Source organism: Podarcis vaucheri (assembly GCF_965113315.1).
Source record: "Podarcis vaucheri genome assembly, chromosome: 1".
Taxonomy (NCBI): domain Eukaryota; kingdom Metazoa; phylum Chordata; class Lepidosauria; order Squamata; family Lacertidae; genus Podarcis; species Podarcis vaucheri.
In genome coordinates this window covers 76,037,994-76,057,077 of record NC_138759.1, presented here as the reverse complement: position 1 = coordinate 76,057,077, position 19,084 = coordinate 76,037,994, and the positions used below count along the sequence as shown (strand labels likewise).

Genomic DNA, 19,084 nt, shown 5'->3' with positions numbered 1-19,084 from the left:
AATGATTATATTTTTTAAATAAGTGTGTTAAGGCTGATCTCAGCTAAGGCACTGCTACAAGTAATTCAGGAGCCTATATGTATAAATACAAGTTAAAAATCAACTTCGTTTTGTAGGGGTTAAAAGATAAATCCAAATAAACAACTTATTTCCTATTGGAAAATGGCGGACCTTGTTAGCAACGAGGAATGTGATATGTAGTATTTTATTACACCTGCAAGTGGAGTTGATGTTACTATTAAGTTGAGGACTGCTTGTGATTGCTGTCAATTAAAATTATCTGACTTTTCAGTTCGGCTGTCATAACAGGCTTTTTGTTTCTGCCTGCTAAAATATTCTTATTTCCTACAATAATAAAACATCCCAGTTACAAGACATCTGAAGCCATACTACTGAAATTACTTGTCAAGAATAAAATATCTCATGTTGTTGCTTTGTGCCGCCAACATTGCTGACCTACATGAGTCTTCCCTCTCCCTTCTCTTCAACAAGGACCAAGTGCTGCTTTTGTTTCCGTGACCGTGAACTTTTAGCTACCACTTCATCAACAAAAGCAACAACATTTGGCATCGGCCCCCATATTTTCCTGCGTGGCTATGATTCATGCCAAAAAATTCTTGTGATGCAAGGATAGAGGAAGGAAGTTATAAAACTTTGGTAGGACACCAGATGAGACAGCCGGCACATTATAACCACAAGAGAGATTATCTCCTACATTGTTATGTATGTGACAGTGATGATGGCAGCAACCAAGGTGGTGGAAGGGTACACTGTTATGGTGCAGGGAACATACCTCAGGCATGCTTCACTTCAGCAGAGACGGCCATGGAAGCAAGGGGAGCTGATCAGAATCTAGGCAGCATCACTTGGCACAGGACCATTCTTTTATCCCCTCTTGGAGGCAGTGATATAGCAGGAGTGGAATCGATGTTGAAATATGACCGTGTGTGTGTGTTGTGTGTGTTGTCATATTTAAAAGGTGAACAGGGAGAAAGTAGCTGATGATGAGTCAGGTGGACAAGATCCACCTGTCATTGCAGAGACTCGTGCCTTTGACCACTTTTACCTTGTTTCCCCAGAAGTTATTTTAACGATGCAGGTGGAGGAAAGTGGCATTGCATCTGGCCCTTGATTGCTGTCCAGCAAGTCTGATGCTGCTGACCTAGGCTCTTACATTTCGTTAAGCCACGTTGTTATTAAATGTAAATTACATCCTGCTGGATGAAATAATGGCCACAGTGACTGTATGGATGACCTGACTTTATAATTATTAAAATGCTAGATTGTGAGTTACGATTTAGGAAAAATATGTTCAACTTCAGAAAACCCCTACATATATTTAGAATGTGTTTTCACAGTTTTGTAGAACACATCCTGAAAACAAAAGTTAAAAGTGGGAGATATTAGTAAGCTGCCGGCAAATAAACAATGGTGTTTTTGTTTTGCTTTTTAAGTACACTACTTTTCTGGGAACTATTTGTTTATGTCTGTGTTCCTGTAGGTAATGAAACAGGCAGAGAGGGCTACAAACTTGAAGTGATTCAGTATTCTTTTAAATAATTCAAATCCTGTTTTGTCTAGCATTTTAAAAAATAAACTGATGACGAAAGCAGGATTTGAAGCTAAGCCCACACAACTCTTGTGTGCAATCTTCTTACATCTAAGGTGAAGTTAAAATGAGAATAAATGAATGTCTAGATAGAGTGGGGGAATGATATGTCTATAGAAGAAAAATATAAATGGTTTTATTCTACTGTAATAATTCCTTGTAGTTATGATAAATTAGTACATGAAGATATATTTTTATTTTAAAAATGGTTCTATGGCTCTCATGTCTCATATAAAAAAGGATAAAATTACATTTTAAATGTGGTATTGGCATCTAGTCTGTTTTAAAATGATACAAAAGCAAATCACAACTTGGCTAAATTCATCCTAATGAAGTATCTTCAAAGAGTTGATTGGTATAGCATCACCTGAGTTCAATGTTCCCATACTGCTATTTCACACAACTTCTGTTTACATTTGTATGTCAGAAGAGCCCTGCTGCTCTGAATCAGATCTCAGGTCCATCAAGTCTTGTCATCTTGTTTCCCAATAGTGGCCAACAGAAGCCTCTAGGAAGCCCGTTAGTAAGGCTTCAAGGCAACAGCCCTATTCCACTAGTGCAAAGTGCCTATTAATGCACATGTAGAAGTCTCTTATAGGAAGGCATGGAGAACAGAGCAAGCAAAAACTGATCACATCTCAGGTCCATGAAAATCACAAGAGGGTTGAGTCTGCCAGCAATCATCCCCCTACCAACAAAATATTGGGGAAACAGATCTCGTAAGTGGAATTAGTGGAGCAATGAAATTGCATCTAGAGCCTGGCTGAACTGAAGTAATACTGCTCTGTTAAGTCAGGGATCAAGAACATAAAGGCCCTTTCTGGGTCAGACCAAGGGCCCATGTAATCCTGCATCCTATTCCCTGCTCATTGTGACTGTGGCCTGTTAGATACCTGCAGGCACAGCAACGATGATTCAGATTTACTAGGAGAAACGACAGGAGCTATGGTCAGGAAGGAAGGCTGCTTTGGAATGAAAGAAACAGGTTCCATCTCATCCACAGTGGTCTCCTTCTAAGTTCAATTACTATTTGAGTTAAAAGCCGGCAGGGCAAGCTGAACTAGGGCATGAAGAAACGGATTCATTATGGGCCTTACACAGTCTTCAAAGAAAACTGGGAAGGGCTAGGAAAACAGTCAGCTAGTCTTTCCATGGTGTGATGTGTGGTGTGTGTGTGCGCGCGCGCAAGTGGGGGGTGTCAGAGGGAGGAAAGAATTTTTTTTCTTTAGAAATTAAAGTGCTGCGGCAATGCTTAGGGAAGTAGTAGCTTCTAGGCCCTTTTTTCTCTTAATTTCTGTAACTATGCCAAAGCGTTTTAGGTTACATATATAAAAAGCAGCCTGTATTCATTCAGGAAGTAACCAGGCTTGGTACACTGAGTCTGCAGGGAGGAAGTGTAAAAGGAGGGGTGAACCTCTTTCAACAATTAAATCAATTTTGTTTTTCTAAGTTTTCTGAAACCTCAACAGTTTTTAACCCAGTGGGAAAAACCAAGATTTCCCCCCCGCATAGGGATCATTAGAGGAGACTGTGAATGTAACATTTTCTCATCTTTATTTTGTAATATAGGTGTGGTGAAAAAGGTAGGGTCCATGGGGAAGTGATTGAACTATACTGAGGTGTTGCAACTGATGCTTCCACCTCCATGTGAAGGAGGTAACATGTCAAAAGATACTTGCCCTTTGTTTCATCTCTGATTCAGATCCCATGGATTTATTTGGGGGAAGGGGTGATAGGTGGCTAGCCCTGCCTCACAGAAGGGAGCTGTGTTAGAGTCTGCTCTTATGCCTGTCCTGCTTTTGCATAACAACTACTAGAGGCTGTAGCTTGCAGTGGAATCTTCTCTGGAGAAAGGGAAATCCAGCTCTCCCTTACTGCCTTTCCTTCCCTGTTTCTTGACACCGTTGTTTCATATAAATATCATAAATGCTAGCCTTCAGCATGGGTAATGTCTTGTGCCTTGTGTACATCATCCCTGTAAAATGGTTTTAGTCTTCCTCAAGCAAAGGAAAGAATGGGGGAGGGAGAGAACAATATTAGAAACTTGATTGTAGGCCAGGTAAGAGGTATGATGGAATGTCAAGCGGTGTCATACAATCCTCTTTCGGTAACAATAGGCTGTTTTTTGTATCATCACCTAGGTTAGCTGCGGAGCTGTTTCTAAGAACCTGTCTGATTTACGATGACATTGCTGGCAACAGTCTTTAGCAACATTTTACAGGGTTCCTTGTCAGCAATTTATTTTTTATATCAAGGAATTTAATCTGGCTCTTCAGATTCTTCCATTCAGTGAGCTTGTTGTTTATACGACGATGTTAAATCCAAGTTAACAGTTTGACTCTCAGTTGCGAAACAAGAGTTAGAAGATCAGAGAACTCATTCGTTACAAGCTTTTGATTGCTTAGAAGGAAGGGCATCTCAAGAGAAGAGGAAAAGGAAGTATACTTCCAAAATATTTCCTTTGTGGAGTAAGCTGTGCTTTTCAGGACATATCGAGACAGTGGTTTTGAAAACAGAAAGATGTGCATCTCAGTGTGTGTTTACGTTCTGCGGTTTATGCCTGGATGCTTCTACCTGGACTGGTCTCTTGCCTGTTTACGTCCAACAAAGCCACAAGATACAGTGAGCACAGAACTGGTACAATTAAATAATCATGTGTGAGTATGAGGGTTCGGTTTGTAGGTACATGGCAAAGTTTTACTCTCTGTAAGTTAGCACTTCAAGGGCCTTTCTCAGCCTCAGGTCCCCATATGTTGTTGGGCTACAACTCCCATCATCCCTGACCACTGGTCCTGGTCGCTAGGGATGATGGGAGTTGTAGGCCAACAACACATGGGGACCCAGGGTTGAGAAGACTGCACTACAACCTAGATGCTGACCTTGAAGAACAGAGCTCAGTCAGCCAGACTTGCAGAGTGCCAGTGGTGCAGAAGATCATAGAAGCATAGAATCCTAGAGTTCGAAGGGACCCAAGGGTCATGTAGTCCAACCCCCTGCAATGCAGGAATCTCAGCTAAAGCATCCAAGACAGATGGCCATCCAACCTCTGTTTAGAGGTTGAGGAAGGAGAGTCCTCAACCTCACTGGGAGACGGTTCTACTGTCAAATAGCTCTTACCGTCAGAAAGTTTTTCCATATGTTTAGTTGGAATCTCCTTTCTTGTACCTCGAATCCATTGATTCGAGTTCTACCCTTCAGAGCAGGAGATAAGGCATTTGTACCCTGACTGCTCAGGACCTACATAGTTCAAGAAACATACACAATTTTCTTTTGATGTCTTTTATTGCCTGTTCTAACAGAGTTCCATTTCTTGCACCCTGGATTTTTAATGTTTCTTTTGTTTTGCCCCATAGCTCCCAGCCCTGTTCTGACAGTCCTGGATCTGGTGTATAATATGTAGGACAATAGAGAAAGTGATTGGACCTAACGGGAGATTTTAAACAATTTCCAAATCGCTGCACAACTAATTCTATATGCCCAAGAGGGCTTTCAAATCCAGAATTTCAAAAAAGTGCACACACTGCCAAACACAGGGCAAACCAAGGTTCAAGATAGCTTATGCTATGGAATGGGTCTTTAATGACCTCATGAGCAGGTACAAGCCCTTGGCTGTACCTAAAACACCCTTTTGGATTCCAATTCTGTAGCCAAAAACCAAGGAAGCAGCAGGAAAATTCTGTTTCTCTCATGTTCAATTCACACCTCACAGAGTCTTTCGTTTTGTGGCAGTGAAAGCTTTGTGACATTTGACAAAGGTGGGAGTAGGTGAGTTTCACTGTGAAGGAATCTGGAAGCTTTTCCCACCACTGAAACTGTTAGTTTGAGTGGAAACAAGATATAATCCCCTGTGATAATACAATGATTAATAAAGGTTTAAAGGCTATTATGGGATAGAGCTATGCTGCACACTTGACCTTTTGCTTTCAATATAATTAAGGTGGAGTTTCAACTCCATTTTTAATTTTTATTTCTGCAGCCTGTTACTTGTTAGGCTGCATGGAGCTTGCTTGTTGTTTTTGTAGGATGGTGAAAGAGAAAACGGAACTGTATATTATAGAAAACGGTTGAGTATAGTGCAGCGAAGGGTTGGCAGCAACATATGGAAAATTATTCATGATTTCTAGCTAATGAGATTACTTTCTAGAAACAGCTAGAGTTTAAAGTTCTCAGTGACTGCTAGAGGGGTGCATGTTATTTCTTGATAAATCTGTTGCAGTCCCAAAGACATGAAGGGCAGGGGTGGGGAGACATGCAGTGTTTTACAAAACGTTTAAATGGAACACTAAACCCCCCAAGTCAAGTATTTATTGTGGTATGTTTTACATTACATAACAGAATACTAAGGCAAGATGAGGCTGTAGCAGTAGATGTAGCTGATCAGATAAAATTAAATGAAGTGTCTAAGACATTTGGAAATGCTGCAAGACAGATGTGTTTGTGAAGTTAATGATAAGATTTAAGAGAGATTACTAGCCAAAGAGAATGTTATTGGTCAAGAAGAATGTGATTACCAACAGCTATGGAATCTATGGTTTAAAAGCGGTGAGATAGAAAAACCATACAGGTTTTTGGGGTTTGTGTGTGTGTGTATATATATATATAGAGAGAGAGAAAAAAACAGATAGGTAGATAGATAGATAGATAGATAGATAGATTGTTATAGATATATATTTTTAACAAGTAAGCTAACCAAAGAGGAGTGCTGTTCAGGGGCAGATTTGGACCTTACAAACAAGCAACAACAGAGGAAGCATTTTCTTTTTTTAAAAAAAAAATTATTGGGTTTTCACATTTTATATAGACAAAAACAAAACACAAAACACCAAAACAAACATGAAAGACGACAAACATGTACAATTTCCTAACATCTTATTTTCTAACCCTAGTCCTTGACTTCCCCCCACCCCCACCCTTGCCTCCCTATTCCCAGATTTATGTCAGCAAGTTAGCATTTCCTTTTCATCTTAATATTAATCCTTTTATAAAGAAAAACAAAAATAAATTTTCCCTAAGTTGGACCCCAATTCTCTTCCGTCGATTTCTCATTTTTTCTTGAATAATTTTCTTATTAACTAAACCCCCTGGTCTTGAGTGTTGTTTGAATTTAAATGCTTCCCTCCCTCCCATCCCCGGTTTGCGTCCTTTCCCAAAACATGTCCAAAATAACAGTTATTAGCCTGGGTTCCGCACGTCCGAGGCTCTCAAATCTCTTTCAGTCCCTCTCCGCCGGTTTTGTTGGTAGTCCTTTTTGTCGGTCATCGAGTCTCGAAAGAGCTCCTTCACAATCAATCCAATCAGTCCATAGTCTCTTCCCATATTTAGAGACAACTGTTGAAGAGTTTCCACAAGGCCTGAGTCTTGATGATAATCAAAATCAAAGTCTGTGTGGAGGCCCCAATTGTACTTCTTTATTTCAAGTTCCTGAATTCCATAAACTCCCGGGGCCTCCACTTTCGTCTTCTGTATCTTTCGTAGGCTTAAAATGGACTTAATCCAATAGTCTCCTTGCTTGTGTTCTCCAGATGTCAGCTTCTGGTTAGTGTTTTCCCACTTAACTTGTTCTCTTTCTTGTTTTGTCTTCTCCTCTTCTTTGTTTATTATTTCAAATTCAGCTGTGGGTTCTTTCTCACTCAAGTCCTCATTACATTCAGCAGAACTACTTGTTTCAGAATTCAAGGTCATCAGTTGTTTACTCATAGCTGTAGTCTGCTCCTGTAAAGTTCCCACCAGTGAAAACATCCTTTCGATTTCTCTCAGTATCTTTCCACCCACAGCCATTGTAATTCCACAGAATTCCCCCTAGAGGGAATCTGGTTACTTAATGTTCTTTTCTCCAACAATCCTCTGTCCTGTTATTGTTTCTTTGTTTCCAACAATTTTGATTCAATTGTAACTCCTTTTAATCCGGAGAGATCTTAAATAGCAATTTTTCCACTATTAACAGTCCAATTGACAGCTTTAACAGCTGTCAAATTCTGCTCCTCTATACAGGCTCCAAAGCAGGTCGCTCCCGGGCCCGGGAGGGAGGGTTGTATACAACAAAACGAAGTCTCTCCAACACTCCACTCTCCTGCTCAAATTTGCCTTTTCAAATCTTGGAAGTTATTGACCTTTTAAAACTCACCCTTTACAGGGTAGGCACTCCAGCTTAGCTCTTATATCATTGCTCTGGATCGTCTGCAAGGGGGGGGTGGGGACTTCCTTTTAGCACACCCCCCGGTCGTCTCAAATTCAGAAGATAAAATTTTTAAAGTTCAGTTCCAGATTACTCACGGGTTCTTTTTTTCAGTCCAAATTTCAAGGAAGGAAGTCAGCGCTCTCCAGTTATGGCTCGCGGCTTCGCTCAGCGGCGGTAGCGATCGACTCTCAGTGCCGCGCCGTCCCCCGTATCCCCTCCATAGCCTTTAAAAAGGCTCTTCGCGAATCAGGGGGGGCGCTTAAGGCACCCGCCGAGTCTTCAGTCCGCAGGCTTCCGCGCCTGCGGTTTTTAAGGGTCCCCGTGTCGCCGGCACGGCAAAGACCCATCCACCGCTGAGCCGATTCCCTCCGGAGCTCGGAGGGAATCCGCCATTTCCAGATCGCGCCAACCCGGAAGTCCCTAGAGGAAGCATTTTCTGTGGAAAGCAAAGCAAAGCAAAAAAAAAAGTATATCTCTCCCACAGTAAGATATATGAGTTCCCCACTTAACACAATATGTATTCATTTATTTATCAATTTTGTATACTGTCCTATACCTGTAGATCTCAGGGCAGTTCACAACATAAAAGCACAATATATAAAAAAAAAAAACAGAAAATATATAATACAAATAAAAACAAAGACAACCCAGTAATCCTCGCTTCTACAACACATTTTAAAAGGGCATTGGATGTCAGTCAGCCCAAGGCATGGTTAAAGAGGAACATTTTCACCTGGTGCCTAAAGGTATATAATGGAGGCACCTAAAGGGAAATAATGATATACATGAATCACAAATTCATGCTTCCTTGTTTAGTACTTTTTATGATTTCAAACACTGCCTTAAAAGGGAACACAGCCAAACTGAAAAATCTGCTAACTTAGAGTGGTAATATAAAATACTTGAGTAGAGATCCCAAATGATACCAATCTCTTAAGCAAAGTGAAGAAGGACACTTGAGAAAAACAGGTGATTGGGGAATGGAGGGGTCAATGTAAATGTCAAAGGGAAAAATAGTTTTAATGTACTACAGTGTTGGATAAAAAGGACAAATATCTGGGAGAAGAGATTTGGGGCCCAGTATTTGACTAGCAAATAAATATTTTAATGTTAAGTCGGTTTCTATGTTTTCTGAGGCTAGACTGAAGAATGCTTGGGCAGGCTGGCATCATTTCACAAAAGTACTCTTTGAATAGTGCCCCCACTGATAAAGTATTTAGATACCTGGCATTTATCATCCGCACCATCGCAGGTGTGTGGTTATGAAATCTCTAAATGAAGCTTCTGTCCCATTTCTGGAAATTTTAAGACAATAGATGCAGTAGAGCAAGGAATTCTGTAGCTGGAAATTCCTTTAGCCTGTCATGGCCCTCTTGGTCTGTGTCAGGCAGCACATTTCCTTAGTTAAGTGCTTAGACTATACATATCATGATTCAGAGTCCTTGTGCCTCTTTCTAACTAGCTAGATAGCATCTTCAAAGAATGGGGATCTGAAGTGGAACTAAAATGCCAAGGGGAAGCAAAGAGATAAAGACAAGCTTACCACATTATCTTGCTTTAGGTAGTTTTAGAGCAATCCGGTTATGGAAAATTGCTAGGTTCTTTCCTGTTTCTTAATGAGGAAGTTCCAGACCAGCCCTTCAGATAGCCAGCTAGCAGGAGACTAATTTCTGCTCCCTTTCATGTGTTGCAATGCTCATCAGCGCTAAGTCAAATTGAGTTTAGAATTTTATATATATATATATATATATATATATATATATATATATATATATATATATTTGCTTTCGTAGATTTTCACGGGTACAGGAATGCAGGTTTTGGTGTCTTCGGGTGTCTTCCCGTGTAAGAGTCGGGGTGTCTGTGCGACGTTTCGACGAGGTCTCACTCGTCATCTTCAGGCTGGTGCTTTCGGCTTCTTGTTACTGGAACAGAGCAGAATCTGGTGTTTGAGTTCCTATAAATACTGTTGAGGGGTGTGGTGTATAGCCTCCAACGTTCTGGGCAGAGAGGAAGTTCCTAGATTAGTGTGCCTTTTCTTCTTTTGTTCCTTAATTACTTGAGGGATATCTTGAGTGATTTCATGAGTGATATTCTGAATACCACTGGGTGGGTCATTAAGTGTAGATTAGTTGCTAAAGCTTTCGTGTCTTGACCTCTTGAGCTTGTGAAGAGTTTTTCTGAGAAGATGGCTGTGCTGCATTTAGTTGTGCTCTGGCTTGGCTTCGTGTATAGGGGCGAGCTGTGGTTTTGTGCTTTGTGCCAGCCAGATCTGTGTAGGGATTGCAGGGGGGTGCAGCATCCGGAGGTGCCACTATAGTTTGGCTACTGGATGGAGTCTGTAATATGTCTGTGGAGAGGGTCTGGGTTTGGGTCTGGTGTGGTTGATTGGTGACGGCGTTCTGTGTGCCTCTGGTTCTGGTGTCGGTTTTTGTGGGGAGGGCTAATTTCCAGATGTCTGGCAGGCGGGACTCAAACACCAGACTCTGCTCTGTTCCAGTAACAAGAAGCCGAAAGCACCAGCCTGAAGAGAATAATCATGGAAGCCATCGAGATAGAGAAACACCCTCACAACATGAACAAGCGTGACGACACGTCCCGCCTGCCAGACATCTGGAAATTAGCCCTCCCCACAAAAACCGACACCAGAACCAGAGGCACACAGAACGCCGTCACCAATCAACCACACCAGACCCAAACCCAGACCCTCTCCACAGACTGCTCTGTTCCAGTAACAAGAAGCCGAAAGCACCAGCCTGAAGATGACGAGTGAGACCTCGTCGAAACGTCGCACAGACACCCCGACTCTTACACGGGAAGACACCCGAAGACACCAAAACCTGCATTCCTGTACCCGTGAAAATCTACGAAAGCATATATATATATATATATATATATATATATATATATATATATATGCAGGTTTTGGTGTCTTCGGGTGTCTTCCCGTGTAAGAGTCGGGGTGTCTGGGTGATGTTTCGACGAGGTCTCACTCGTCATCTTCAGGCTGGTGCTTTCGGCTTCTTGTTACTGGAACAGAGCAGAATCTGGTGTTTGAGTTCCTATAAATACTGTTGAGGGGTGTGGTGTATAGCCTCCAACGTTCTGGGCAGAGAGGAAGTTCCTAGATTAGTGTGCCTTTTCTTCTTTTGTTCCTTAATTACTTGAGGGATATCTTGAGTGATTTCATGAGTGATATTCTGAATACCACTGGGTGGGTCATTAAGTGTAGATTAGTTGCTAAAGCTTTCGTGTCTTGACCTCTTGAGCTTGTGAAGAGTTTTTCTGAGAATATGGCTGTGCTGCATTTAGTTGTGCTCTGGCTTGGCTTCGTGTATAGGGGCGAGATGTGATTTTGTGCCTTGTGCCAGCCAGATCTGTGTAGGGATTGCAGGGGGGTGCAGCATCCGGAGGTGCCACTATAGTTTGGCTACTGGATGGAGTCTGTAATATGTCTGTGGAGAGGGTCTGGGTTTGGGTCTGGTGTGGTTGATTGGTGACGGCGTTCTGTGTGCCTCTGGTTCTGGTGTCGGTTTTTGTGGGGAGGGCTAATTTCCAGATGTCTGGCAGGCGGGACGTGTCGTCACGCTTGTTCATGTTGTGAGGGTGTTTCTCTATCTCGATGGCTTCCATGATTATTCTCTTGTGGTGATGTTCCATGTTAAAGAGCAATTTGGAATCTGCAAAATTAATTTCGTGTCCTGTTTCTTTCATGTGTTGGAAAAGAGAGGAAGTTTTTTCTTCTTTTTTGACGGCATTCTTGTGTTCTGCGATACGTGCATTTATTCGTCTGTTTGTTTGTCCAATGTACGTGGCTGGGCAGACTTTGCAGGGTATTTCATAGACCCCTTGGTTTTCCAGCTGGATTTTGTCTTTTGGGTTTCTGAGGATATTGGCTATTTTTTGGTTGGTGCAGAAGGCTGTTTTGATATTGTGTTTATGGAGGATTTTGCTGATTTTGTCTGTAGTGCCCTTGATATAAGGAAGGAGGGCCATGCCATTGTTTTCTTCTGTGTCTTGGTTTTTGGGGGGTGTTTCTTTTTGGATTAGCTTCGTAACCCTGTTTTTCTGGTATCCATTGGCGATTAACACATTTGAGAGATTCTGTAACTCAGTTGTCAAGTGGTCTTTGTCAGCCAGGCGTTTGGTTCTGGAGATGAGAGTCTTGGCTACGGAGTTTATTTGTGCAGGGTGGTGGTGTGATTGTGCATGTAAGTAGCGGTTGGTGTGTGTTTTTTTCCGGTAGATAGTGTGTCCTAGGGAGCCATCAGGTTTTTTGTAGATTAGGACGTCAAGAAAGGGGAGTTGGTTGTTGTCTTCTATTTCCATAGTGAATTGTATTTTGGGGTGTAGGCTGTTGAGATGTGTGAGGAAGCTATCTAGTTTTTCTTTCCCGTGTGGCCAAATTACAAAGGTGTCGTCAACATATCTGAGCCAAAGTTTGGGTTTGTGTTCTGACTTGTCTAAAGCATTGGTTTCAAAGTGTTCCATGTACAAATTTGCGATGACCGGTGAGAGGGGTGATCCCATAGGTGCTCCTTCTATCTGTTTGTATCTTTGTCCATTGTGGATGAAGTACGTGTTGGTTAGGCAGTGGTTGGTCAGGTCCAGGATGTATTTGGGGGGGTTGTATTTGTTTTGAATGGCTGTCAAGGCTTCATTAATGGGCACTTGAGTGAAGAGAGATACAACATCGAAGCTCACAAGTAGGTCATCGGGATGTAGGTATTGCTTCTTTATTGTTTCTATGAACTGGAAGGAGTTAGTAACGTGTGAAGCGATGGATTCTGCATAGGGCTGAAGTTGCTTAGCGAGAAATTTAGCGAGATTTTGTAGAGGTGAGCCTATGGAGCTGACTATTGGTCTGAGTGGTGTTCCTTCTTTGTGTATCTTGGGGAGACCGTAGAGTTTGGGGCATCTGGATGATTTTTCTCTGGGGATGATTCTTAGCTGGATTTCTTCACTGATAGGAGAGGCTTTTATTTTGGATTTGGTGGTTTTTTCCAGATAGGTGGTGGGATCTGTTTTTATAGGTTGGTAGGTAGGGTCTTGGAGTAGATTTGATAGTTTTGCTTGGTAGTCCGATGTGTTCATCACAACAGTGGCGTTGCCTTTGTCTGCTGGGAGAATGATTATGTTGTTGTCTTTCCTCAGGTTGGTGAGTGCTTTCTGTTCTTCTTTGTGTAAATTGCTTCTGGGTGGTTTGCTGGAGCAGAGGATGTTGGTGACTTCAAGTCTGATTTTATTGGCTTCATCTGGGTCGATTTTGGTCAGGCTAGCTTCGACTCCGCATATGATGTTTTCCGTGGGGATGCGTCTCGGGGCGACTGCAAAGTTGAAACCTTTGGAGAGTACTTTGGTTTCAGTTGGGGTGAGGATCCTGTCTGATATGTTATGTACTGTTTGTTTCATGGGTTGTTGTGGAGGGTGGCTGGGTTTCTGGCGTTTCTCTAGTTTGTAGAGTTTGTTGGTGTGTCTGTCTGTCTTATGTGAGGTCTCAGTTTCAGCTCTCCAGACGGCTAGTTGTTTGCATTTGTCCCAGAGTGCAGGGTGGATTTTGTTACATAGTTTGAGGTGAAGAGTGAGCAGATCTTTGTTGGTTTGGTTTAGTAGGTATCTTTTCTTATGTATTTCGTTTCTGATTAGGGATAGTTCAGTTCGTTTCAGGATCCTTTCGGTAGCTGGGGTTTTAGAGTGGAATTTAAGTTGGAAGCATGTGGGAGTTAAGTTGTTGTCTCGGCAGTTGCGTAGGAACAGGAGATCACATAAGATGGTGGCTCTTCGGATTTCTAGTTTCTCGTAGGTTCTTGTCAGCTGGAAGGTTTCCTCCCCGTAGAGGTGAGATATTTGCTTTCGTAGATTTTCACGGGTACAGGAATGCAGGTTTTGGTGTCTTCGGGTGTCTTCCCGTGTAAGAGTCGGGGTGTCTGTGCGACGTTTCGACGAGGTCTCACTCGTCATCTTCAGGCTGGTGCTTTCGGCTTCTTGTTACTGGAACAGAGCAGAATCTGGTGTTTGAGTTCCTATAAATACTGTTGAGGGGTGTGGTGTATAGCCTCCAACGTTCTGGGCAGAGAGGAAGTTCCTAGATTAGTGTGCCTTTTCTTCTTTTGTTCCTTAATTACTTGAGGGATATCTTGAGTGATTTCATGAGTGATATTCTGAATACCACTGGGTGGGTCATTAAGTGTAGATTAGTTGCTAAAGCTTTCGTGTCTTGACCTCTTGAGCTTGTGAAGAGTTTTTCTGAGAAGATGGCTGTGCTGCATTTAGTTGTGCTCTGGCTTGGCTTCGTGTATAGGGGCGAGCTGTGGTTTTGTGCTTTGTGCCAGCCAGATCTGTGTAGGGATTGCAGGGGGGTGCAGCATCCGGAGGTGCCACTATAGTTTGGCTACTGGATGGAGTCTGTAATATGTCTGTGGAGAGGGTCTGGGTTTGGGTCTGGTGTGGTTGATTGGTGACGGCGTTCTGTGTGCCTCTGGTTCTGGTGTCGGTTTTTGTGGGGAGGGCTAATTTCCAGATGTCTGGCAGGCGGGACGTGTCGTCACGCTTGTTCATGTTGTGAGGGTGTTTCTCTATCTCGATGGCTTCCATGATTATTCTCTTGTGGTGATGTTCCATGTTAAAGAGCAATTTGGAATCTGCAAAATTAATTTCGTGTCCTGTTTCTTTCATGTGTTGGAAAAGAGAGGAAGTTTTTTCTTCTTTTTTGACGGCATTCTTGTGTTCTGCGATACGTGCATTTATTCGTCTGTTTGTTTGTCCAATGTACGTGGCTGGGCAGACTTTGCAGGGTATTTCATAGACCCCTTGGTTTTCCAGCTGGATTTTGTCTTTTGGGTTTCTGAGGATATTGGCTATTTTTTGGTTGGTGCAGAAGGCTGTTTTGATATTGTGTTTATGGAGGATTTTGCTGATTTTGTCTGTAGTGCCCTTGATATAAGGAAGGAGGGCCATGCCATTGTTTTCTTCTGTGTCTTGATTTTTGGGGGGTGTTTCTTTTTGGATTAGCTTCGTAACCCTGTTTTTCTGGTATCCATTGGCGATTAACACATTTGAGAGATTCTGTAACTCAGTTGTCAAGTGGTCTTTGTCAGCCAGGCGTTTGGTTCTGGAGATGAGAGTCTTGGCTACGGAGTTTATTTGTGCAGGGTGGTGGTGTGATTGTGCATGTAAGTAGCGGTTGGTGTGTGTTTTTTTTCCGGTAGATAGTGTGTCCTAGGGAGCCATCAGGTTTTTTGTAGATTAGGACGTCAAGAAAGGGGAGTTGGTTGTTGTCTTCTATTTCCATAGTGAATTGTATTTTGGGGTGTAGGCTGTTGAGATGTGTGAGGAAGCTATCTAGTTTTTCTTTCCCGTGTGGCCAAATTACAAAGGTGTCGTCAACATATCTGAGCCAAAGTTTGGGTTTGTGTTTGATTGGTGACGGCGTTCTGTGTGCCTCTGGTTCTGGTGTCGGTTTTTGTGGGGAGGGCTAATTTCCAAAAACCGACACCAGAACCAGAGGCACACAGAACGCCGTCACCAATCAACCACACCAGACCCAAACCCAGACCCTCTCCACAGACATATTACAGACTCCATCCAGTAGCCAAACTATAGTGGCACCTCCGGATGCTGCACCCCCCTGCAATCCCTACACAGATCTGGCTGGCACAAGGCACAAAACCACAGCTCGCCCCTATACACGAAGCCAAGCCAGAGCACAACTAAATGCAGCACAGCCATCTTCTCAGAAAAACTCTTCACAAGCTCAAGAGGTCAAGACACAAAAGCTTTAGCAACTAATCTACACTTAATGACCCACCCAGTGGTATTCAGAATATCACTCATGAAATCACTCAAGATATCCCTCAAGTAATTAAGGAACAAAAGAAGAAGAGGCACACTAATCTAGGAACTTCCTCTCTGCCCAGAACGTTGGAGGCTATACACCACACCCCTCAACAGTATTTATAGGAACTCAAACACCAGATTCTGCTCTGTTCCAGTAACAAGAAGCCGAAAGCACCAGCCTGAAGATGACGAGTGAGACCTCGTCGAAACGTCGCACAGACACCCCGACTCTTACACGGGAAGACACCCGAAGACACCAAAACCTGCATATATATATATATATATATATATATATATATATATATATATATGTTGTTGTTGTTTAGTCGTTTAGTCGTGTCTGACTCTTCGTGACCCCATGGACCAGAGCACGCCAGGCACTTCTGTCCTCCACTGCCTCCCGCAGTTTGATCAAACTCATGCTAGTAGCTTCAAGAACACCATCCAACCATCTCATTCTCTGTCGTCCCCTTCTCCTTGTGCCCTCCATCTTTCCCAACATCAGGGTCTTTTCCAGGGAGTCCTCTCTTCTCATGAGGTGGCCAAAGTATTGGAGCCTCAGCTTCACGATCTGTCCTTCCAGTGAGCACTCAGGGCTGATTTCCTTCAGAATGGAGAGGTTTGATCTTCTTGCAGTCCATGGGACTCTCAAGAGTCTCCTCCAGCACCATAATTCAAAAGCATCAATTCTTCGGCGATCAGCCTTCTTTATGGTTATTTATATATAATCTTTTCTAACAATGCTTTCCTCAATTAAAGTTGCCAAATATTGTGCAAAATTCCCTATAAAGGTGTCAGGGAACTGCCATCAGAGGCACGGGAGAAGGAGACGGTCTCTGATTCTGCAGGGGAAGGTCCAAGCGCTAGAGGGAGACTCGGCCGGGAAGAAGGGGAAGAGAATGAGTGTAACAACAGGGATCCAGGAGAGCAACGGGACAGGGAGGTGCAGGGGCTCCAGGACTCTTCGTTGGAAGTTAGCGAGGAGAGCCCAAGCACCCCGCTGCCCACGCCTACCCACCCTGCGCAGGAGACTCCCGCGCAGTGAGAGGCGGAAACGATTGGGCGTCAAACAACTCTTATGTTGGCAACGCTTTAAGAAATGCCCACAGACAGATTCTACAAGTGACTAAGGGCAGCCACGCAAATATGGGCTGCGCAGTCCGGAGGGTTTAACCAGGCAATCCGATGCTCAAACGGAGCAGGATTACGCACGAGTAACTCCCAACCCCTACAAAAGGTTTTGTGGCATTGTGGTAAAAAGATTAATTTTAATGATCAGTTTTTGCAGCATTAGCATGGATTCTTGCTACATGATTACAGTCAAATATGAGATAATAAAGACTCTCAGAGTAGAAAGGTAGAGAAGAAAATAAGAAACAAAACTTATAGATAAGCTCACATGCAGTATAAAAGATGGATCAAATGATTCAGTCTCCCTTTTTGCCAAATCATAGTGCTGCAAGAACTCTGGGCACACTAAACTATAGCTAATCTAAGCTATGACCATGTTCTTTTATACCAAAGCAGGTGCCTTTTCAGTATGTTTCACTGTGAGCCAGGTGTTTGTCTGTTCAGTGCTCTCCTCATGTGAACACACTGGGGTGCCCCTATTATCTTAGCCGCTGACCTTCTTCTGTAGCACATGGGTAATGTTACTGACCCACCTTACAGGACTGTTTTAAGGATTATTGGGGTGACAGATGTTTGGTAGTGCTGTTCCAAAACAAGGATGCATTTCACAAATATTTTTGGCTTCCATTAAATGCCACCATTTTTGTTGATTTGCAAACAAAGTCCGATCCTCTCACACATGACACATTCACAATGTGACTAACAAAAGAAAATTCCGGGAAGGGGGTGGTGGCAGGTGGAGTCAAAATCTGACAGATTCTTTGGCATTTCAAACAAGCAGAAATGGACCAAACATGGTTAATGTCACCTCTGGGTTGATGGCAATACTTATTTTACATGTTCACTCACAGAGCAATCAAAATGATATAAAGTCAGCATAAAAATTATGCTGGGGTAAATTACGTCTGTATAGTTTACTCCTACAAAAGTTGTTGAGCTTTCTTTGCAAAATCTGGGGGGAAAACAAGTTTTTGGATAAAATTGTTCCACTTTTTCTTTTCTTTTTGGAGGGCAGATTCACCAAATTCAAACATGGGTTGCCGTACATCCAGATTTTCCTGGGCATCAGCAATTTCCGTTCAGACACTGCTTGCGACAGCCCTACCTAATACAAACTCCATTCAGCAGTAGGGCTTCTGCTGGCTGAGTCACCCAAACCAGGGAAAGGGAAAACAAACATTTAAAATAGAGTTGCAAGGTCATCTGACTGAGATGAATGCAGTTTGGAATAGAGATAAGTCTCCTCCTGCATTGTCCCACCACACCCACAAACGCCCCTTTTGGGGGACTCAGGCCCTACTAAACTTAACGGGGCTTACTTTTGACAAGCATGTATAATACTGCACTGTAAAACACGCAGTGTGGTGCACTGAATAATGTGCCCCAGAGCCCTAGAGTAAAATCCTAAATCCACTATGATCCTGTGTGACAGCCTGCAGAATAATAATGTGCTAGCATGCAGTAAGAAAGTCTGCAGCACCTCAAAGATTCAGAGCAGGGCTTTTTAAAATGTACTTATCGGTCATTAATTTGCCAGACATTAAAGGGTGGGCGTTTTAATATATTTGTCAAGGTTTTCAGTAATAAGCAAGGCATTTTGCTTATTAGACCGTGACATTTGCTAAACTCTGGTGCATTTTTGTTTTTGAAAGTATACCAAAGTTGCTGTAGCTAGTTAGCTATGTCAACAAAATGAATTATATGGGTGAGAGAGCACAAATTCTAGTGATGTTGGGTTCTGGGCTTTTCTCGGGCCAGGAAATGGCTTGCTTAAAGTCACTCAGTCGCAACCAATCCTGTTCTCACCAGATCCCATGGCAGAATCCCATCAGTGTTCCCCAGAAAGTACAAGTGAGAAAAACATTCCTGCTCTTTCACATTCACAGTTCAGATCTATGTTTACAAATAGTAAAGGTAAAGGACCCCTGACAGTTAAGTCCAGTCGCGAACGACTCTGGGTTTGTGGCGCTCATCTCGCTTTACTGGCCGAGGGAGCTGACATTTGTCCGCAGACAATTTTGGGGGATCATGTGGTCAGCATGACTAAGCCGATTCTGGCGAACCAGAGCAGCACACGGAAACGCCGTTTACCTTCCCGCCAGTTTACCTTACCTTACCTATTTATCTACTTGCACTTGATGTGCTTTTGAACTGCTAGGTTGGCAGGAGCTGGGACTGAGCAACGGGAGCTCACCCCGTCGCAGGGATTCGAACCGCCGACCTTTCTATCGGCAGGCCCTAGGCTCAGTTTTGCTCACTTTCCCCCCTAACTGCAAGGGAGAGGGATGCAGCTTTGTTGCTTGTTTTTAATCAAGACAAATTATTTACTG

General features: G+C 42.9%; 1 protein-coding gene across 3 annotated transcripts in view; it reads left to right on the top strand.

Moving 5' to 3' along the window:
- The window catches only part of KCNQ1 (potassium voltage-gated channel subfamily Q member 1), a 307,659-nt gene that overhangs the window by 215,294 nt on the left and 73,281 nt on the right, over window positions 1-19,084 (top strand). The window lies entirely within an intron of this gene.